General features: G+C 39.6%; 1 non-coding gene across 1 annotated transcript; it reads right to left on the minus strand.

Annotated features, from left to right (window-relative positions):
- Nucleotides 1-6,785: 6,785 nt before the first annotated feature.
- Nucleotides 6,786-6,892, minus strand: LOC120244978. The gene has a single exon (XR_005531674.1). It is a non-coding gene; the product is annotated as a U6 spliceosomal RNA (small nuclear RNA).
- Between the last annotated feature and the right edge of the window lie 218 nt (nucleotides 6,893-7,110).

Consider the following 7,110-nt stretch of genomic DNA (forward strand, 5'->3'; position numbering starts at 1 on the left):
TTCTAACTCTAAGGAGTTTCTTAGGAGAAAATTTCCTGGGAGAGATTTCATAAGAAGATCTCAGAAATTTGAGAATATACAATGTTGAAAAGTTTAAGAGGAAAGGAATCTTGTGCTTTGAGTCTTCTGAAGTTCTTGGCACAGTGTCTTGCATATAGTAGATAATCAATAAATATTAATTGACCAATTTTAAGGGCTTTTCAAGCTCCCATTAAAATCCTGTGGTGTGCTTTTCCTATGGGCAAACCATATGGGATACTGAATTAGCCATGTCATACTTTGTAGCTTTATATACTCAGCAACATAGAATCTCAGGATTAGAAGCGATCTTAGAGGTAGATTATGCAAGCCATCGACCAGTTGTTAAAATCCACCACCCACACTTTTATATTTTAATCACACACTGAAAAATCATTACCTTTTTCTATATAAAACTGTCTCTTAAGAATTATCCTTACTAAAATAAAACTACAGGTTTTGTTTCACTTTCTTTCCACATGATTTTTTAATCTAGATATGAATACTTTCACTGTAAAATATGCATTCACTTAAATATTTTATAAAACATATGAATCATTTGTTTTGGCAGATATCTTCATCCATGAGGCACCATGACTTAAATTATCATCTAAGATTTCCATAATGTAAAATGTAAAAGCACAGTGGGACAAAAATATCCATTGAATCTAAGAATATAGAGTGAAAAAAAAAAAACGGAGGTGGGGAGATGTCTCTATCGAACATCACTTTACCTCATCAGCTCAAGTATCCTTGTACCGGCTGAATACCAGGCCCGAGTTTCTCACAGTAAAGTGATTATTCTTTGTGCCATTGGTAAGTTATTAATGAGCTTTCAAAGTCAATTCTAAGGTTAAGGTGCACACACTCAATATGGAAGTCTCTGATAGTGATCCCCTTTTCCTCTAGCACCCACACCCTACCACCACAGCCCCTCATAGGGTGAGTTCCTATGTCTAGTGGCTGTCATCCAGTGGTTCTAAAATGACTGGCTATATCCTGGTGGTGTCTTTAGTCAATAAAGTAAAAAGAGAACAAGAAAATAATACCCAAGGGTAACCAACACAGAAGAGAATCCAGCAAAACTAACACACACTTGCTTTATAAGCTTTTTTGTCTCACAGCCTACAGTAGATTTGTCTAGATATTGGCCATATACCCAGTTGGCTGGGAAACCTTACATTTGTTCATGTAAAGTAGGAAGAAGAGCAGGATGACGAAATGTGGGGACAGGTACCTCTGAAAACTGAGCTTGGTAGGCATTACCATGGAGCTTCTTCCTCTGGTTTTCAGATCCCCTGAACAAATTTTACTTTAGTCACTCATGTTAGAGTCTTAACTTTATACATCTTTTAAAGAAAATTCACAAGAGATGACCTTTGGGTTACTTTTATTGCTTGCTTTGCCATCTCTCTGCCTTTGCTTACCCCACTCTCCTTCAGTCATGACCCGAAAGACCCTAAAGGAGATCCACCTTGCCCTCAGGAAACCAAACTTTGTTTCTAAAAACCAAAAGGGGAACTAGAAATGTGGGACTTAAAATCAACGGCTCCGTCCCTCCTTCACAAAACCTCAAAGATTTCACTGTGACTCAGGCCACTGCCCAATTAAAACTCAGACGAAAACTACACTTGATGGAAAATAGGTCATCACCATCTCACAACAGAATGTAGCTTTTAGTTTTGGCCACCTGTTTTTCCTTGCCTCTGTACCTCAGCTCCACCCCAGTAATATCGGCCACTGGACCTTTTCTCATACATTAAATTCATAGCCAGAAATGAGATTCAGCTAGCAACAAAATTCCATGCTGGTGGAGGAAAATTCTTCAAACAGAGGAGGAGGCAATGAAGCTGTAATCCACACAGATAAAATTGTGGCATTGATGAAGCTGCCCTCAATGCCCCATCACCTCCTCAGGAAAGGTCCTCTGCTGTCCTATCGCCCCATTTTATCTGCCTCTATCTCTGTGCTTCCTCAGAACTTGGACAGTCATTTCCTCTGAGCTTACCCAAATAACCATGCCTCATTCCTTTCTGCACTGCACAAGGCAGGTATTGGCCATGGTGAACTTGGCAAAAGATTCCTCCCCAAGTATTGACCAATATTCAGTCCTCCCAAATCATCGAGCAGGCCCTTACAGGGTGAATGTAATCCTGGCTAGTTACAGAAGGATAATAGGATAATGGCAGGAAATTTTGTTGGGGTAGGACCTTGTCCGTCCCTTAGCTACAAAACCATGCCGGCGGTTGTCTCCCCAACCTAGGATTCAGGTTCTTTCTGGCAACGTTGCAGGCTGTACCAGCACTGGTCAAGTTTTAATGCACACCTGAATCTTGTGGAAATGTAGAGTTTTATTTCATCATCTGAAGTGCGACATGTGATTCTGTATTCTGAACACGCCCCCACGTGAAGATGAATCGGCCGGTTGGTAGACCAAAGTTGTAGTGGCGATGCGCTAGGCTATTTCCTGTAAATAAGGGACCACTGCACATTCACTAGGTAGGGACAGAAAGGTCTTAACCACTGAAAAAACTGAGTATCACCAACTTGAGGGAATGTGCATAAATGAAGCATGTAATTGGATTAGAGAACATAAAGAGAAAGAGGAGCAGGCCAGTCCTACATTTATATCACACTTTTTTCTCTCTCTCTGCATGAGTCATGTATTCTAGAAAGTTCTACTTCCATTCTATTTCATTATTGTATCCTTCAAGACTACCCCCGGCTTAACAACCCCAACTTTCCTGAGGGCTCACAGCACATTATCTTTTATATTTAATCACACATTGTTTTGTATCATGTGTTTTTTCCTGTGTTAGTTCTGCCTATAGAAGGCGGAAAAAAAACTCCTAAGAAGAAAGGCCCAGTTCTTATCCTTGCGTATCCCTTATAACAACTGGCACTGTGCTGAGCACAGAATGGATGCTAAATAAGCATCACTTTTTCTTTAAATATATTTTATAAATGAATAGAAATCCAGAATTTCCTAAATTTTAATATAATTGATTAAAATAAAAATTAATGATGACTAATATTTTTCTAATTACAAGATACACACTCATTGTTGAATATTTGGCAAATAATGAAAAGTAAAAGGTAACAAATAAAAATAACACATAATCCTACCATCTAATGTTAGTATTTTGTCCTATTTTAAGTGTGGGCATGGAGGGAGGGAGTCTTAAAATAATTCTTTTATGAAATATCCTCCACTTCCCTCTTCATGTTGTATTTTCAATTTCCACACAATTAAAAATACTTAAAGTTTCACTCTCATTGCCTGTGAAATATTCAGAAATATACTATCATTACCTTTGACACTAAAGCTACTTATAGATTTTCACTACCATTAATAATGTTGTGATAAATATCTTTATGCCTCTTTGTCCATATTTCTAATTATTTCCTCAGAAATAATTACTGAGGGAAATGGAATGAAAATGTATTTTAGACAGGATAACATACTGTGTGAGAGCATTGTCTTTGGAGTCTGAGAGTCTTGGATCCATCTAAAGGTTATCCATATACTATTTGTAAAATATTAAGATTATTTCATCTCTTTGAATCTCAGTTTTGTCATTTGTAAAATGAAGATAGTATTTATTTCATAGGGCAGTTAACGAGCATTAAATGAAAAGTGTGTTAAAAATGAATACGCGTTGTATTTCATAAATCAACCACCAGGGGGCAATGGAAGATTAGAATGCTAAAGCTGTAGGGTCTTAATTTCCAAACAGCAGCTTCACCTGGGAATTTTTTGAGACTTGCTATTTCTCCTGATGCATCCCAGATCTACTCAATCAGAATCCCTTGGGGGTGGGGCCAGCAATCTGTTACCATGAGTCTTCCAGGTGAGTCTCATGCATGCCAAAGTTTGAGAATCACTGATCTGATACATATTTACATTTTTCTCTCATTTGTTGACTGAGCAGAGAGAAGAGCTGAAAAACAATTAACACACAAAACCAACTGCAATCTACAGAAGGCCACAACAGCCGTACTAAGTGATATAAATACATTATGTATATTGGGGTTTTTTGCATAAAAAAAAAACCACTATAGGATAGTTCACTCCCATTTTTCAACCTTAGATTCAATGAACTTGCCCTTAGTGACCTGCCATTCACTAAGAATAGTCTGTATTTCAATCCAGGCCCTGGCTTTACCCACTATACTACACTGCCACCCCAAAGCCAAGACCTGGGCAGTGCATCAGAGGTTAATTTTCCTATCCAACTGCTTCTAGGTTAGGGAGGCCATGTGTGTCTGGTTAAGAACGTGTAGGGGTGCCTGAGAGGCTCAGTTGGTTAAGTGTCTGTCTTTGGCTCAGGTCATGATCTCAGTACTCGTCGGTTGGAGCCCTGCGTTGGAGTCTGTGTCTCCGTCTTTGTCTGCCCCTCCCCCACTCACTCTCTCAAAAATGAAAAAATGTTTAAAAAATTTTTTAACAACAAAAAAGGACATGTATACAATGGTGTAGTTGTGACTGCAGACGTATAATTACGCTCCATTTTGAATATCAAGTTGTATAAAACAGTTAGAAATGACAATAGTCTTAAAGTGAAAACTGAGTACTTAGTTTGGGTGTATTAGTTTCTAAGGGCTTCGTACACAGAAGCATTACTCTTACTGTTAATTAATGCAACATTTCTTTACTGGTGCTGAGTGCACTCACTTAGGCAACTGAGTGGCTAATTTGTCAAGAACTATACAGAAGGAAAACATTCTCACCAATAGTAACCACTTATGCCTGTCTTTTGAAAATATGCACTTAATTCAGGGGCACCTGGGTGGCTCAGTCAGTTAGGTGTACAACTTCTGCTGAGGGTGTAATCTCATAGTTCATGAGTTTGAGCCCTATGTCCGGCTCTGTGCTGACAGCTCAGAGCCTGGAGCCTGCTTTGGCTTCTGTGTCTCCCTCTCTCTCTGCCCCTTCCCTGCTTTTGCCCTGATTCTCTTTCTCAAAAATAAACACAAAAAATGTTTTAATAAAAATATCCACTTAATTCAAATTAAAAAGGAAGGACAAAAAGTTAAAAAATAATTGACTTCTGACAGATCAATGAATTGGGCACATTAACCTCAAAATGCTGCATGAGTTGTAAGAAAATGTTATAGTGGGCAATACATGACTGCCAAAGAGCCTCTATTAATATTTGTTAGGGCTACAGCAGTGATTCAGTTTTCATTGTCCTCTACTAGACGAGTGAACCAGTCAAATTGTTAATTACCCACTGAATTGTTTTTCTCACTTACCATATAAAAGAAACACCCAAAGAGTTACTGTGAGAATTAAATGAGAGGACATAAGGGAATCAGCCGGCATGTGAAAAATGCTCAGGATCACCATCCTTAAACCAGATACCAAATAATTGGCCACTATTTAACTTAGGCCTTGCAGAAGCAGAATCTAAGATGAGCTTAAAGGTGTAGGAGACTTATAAGGAGAAGTCCGTCTAAGAGAAAATGGGGTGGGAGCCCAAGAAGACTTGGAGACCTGTCAGACCCCGATGCAGGTCTGACGCATGTGGAGGAAAGAGGCTCGGAAGGAAGGTTGGGTAGGTAGTATCTAACGGTGGGCAGAGCCAAAAATGCTTAGTGCATTTGATGGGGAGTCCTCAAGTCAGTCGCCCATCGGAAGAGTCCTGTGTCTCCCAGGAATGAGCCCGTCTTAGTATCCTCACCACACTCAATCATTACCGGATGGAAGCGGCCCAGGGACCTCTCACACAAGCTAGAGCCATACATCAAATAAGCTTCCTGCAGAGCCAGGGGTCTTCTTTCACAGTTGCCTCATCTATGCTGATTCCTTAGTGTTTTCCTGCTAAATTGCCCACTGATAACAAGCAAACCTATGAATGAATTTTAATCTTTCATCAACAACTCTCATTTAAGGGCCAGCAGATACACTGGATTTATATTGCATGAGTTAATGCTCAATAAAGCACTTATTTTTTTTTTTTGTAATTTTTTGGTGAATTTTTCTTTAGAGAGATAGAGAAAATATATACTTGTGTTTTTTTAAATAGTTTATTGTCAAGTTGGTTTACATATAATACCCAGTGCTCATCCCAAAAAGTGCCCTCCTCCATGCCCATCTCCCCACTTCCCCTGTTCCCCACCCCCATCAGCCCTCAGTTTGTTGTCAGCATTCAAGAGTCTCTCATGGTTTGCCTCCCTCCCTCTCCACAACTATTTTTCCCCTTCTTCTCCCACATGGTCCTCCGTTAGCTTCCTCCTAATCCACTTATATGTGCAAACATGGTATCTGTCCTTCTCTGCCTGACTTATTTTGCTCAGCATAACACTCTTTAGTTCCATCCATGTTTCTACACATGGCCAGATTTCATTCTTTCTCATTGCCATGTAGTATTCCATTGTATCGATAAACCACATCTTCTTGATCCATTTGTCCGTTGATGGACACTTAGGCTCTTTCCATGCTTTAGCTATTGTTGAGAGTGCTGCTATGAACATTGGGGTACATGTGCCCCTATGCATCAGCACTCCTGGATCCCTTGGGTAAATTCCTAACAGTGCTACTACTGGGTCATAGGGGAGTTCTATTGTTAATTTTTTGAGGAGCCTCCATACTGTTTTCCAGAGGGGTTGCACCAGCTTACATTCCCACCAACAGTGTAGGAGGGTGCCCATTTCTCCACATCCTCGCCAGCATCTAGAGTCTCCTGATTTGTTCATTTTAGCCACTCTGACCAACGTGAGGTGGTATCTCAGTGTGGTTTTGATTTGTATTTCCCTGATGATGAAAAAATATGGAACGCTTCATGAATTTGCATGTCATCCTTGCGCATGGGCCATGATAATCTTCTCTGTATCGTTCCAATTTTAGTATATGTGCTGCCGAAGCGAGCACTCAATAAAGCACTTAGATCGGTGTCTTAGCACATGGTATGTGCCAAATTGTTATGAACATGATAGGTCATAGAGTTTAACTGAACTTCTGAAAGAATGAAGACCTATAGAACTTGGGTTTGCTCTTAAGTTACCTTTTTCAGCTGTTGTTTGATGAGGGAATAATGCTGGAATAAGGGTCTTTATTACAAGAATCTGCAACATGGTAACCAAAACTTT

The sequence above is a fragment of the Hyaena hyaena genome, unplaced genomic scaffold (assembly GCF_003009895.1).
Source record: "Hyaena hyaena isolate Hyena2069 unplaced genomic scaffold, ASM300989v1 scaffold_395, whole genome shotgun sequence".
Lineage (NCBI taxonomy): Eukaryota > Metazoa > Chordata > Mammalia > Carnivora > Hyaenidae > Hyaena > Hyaena hyaena.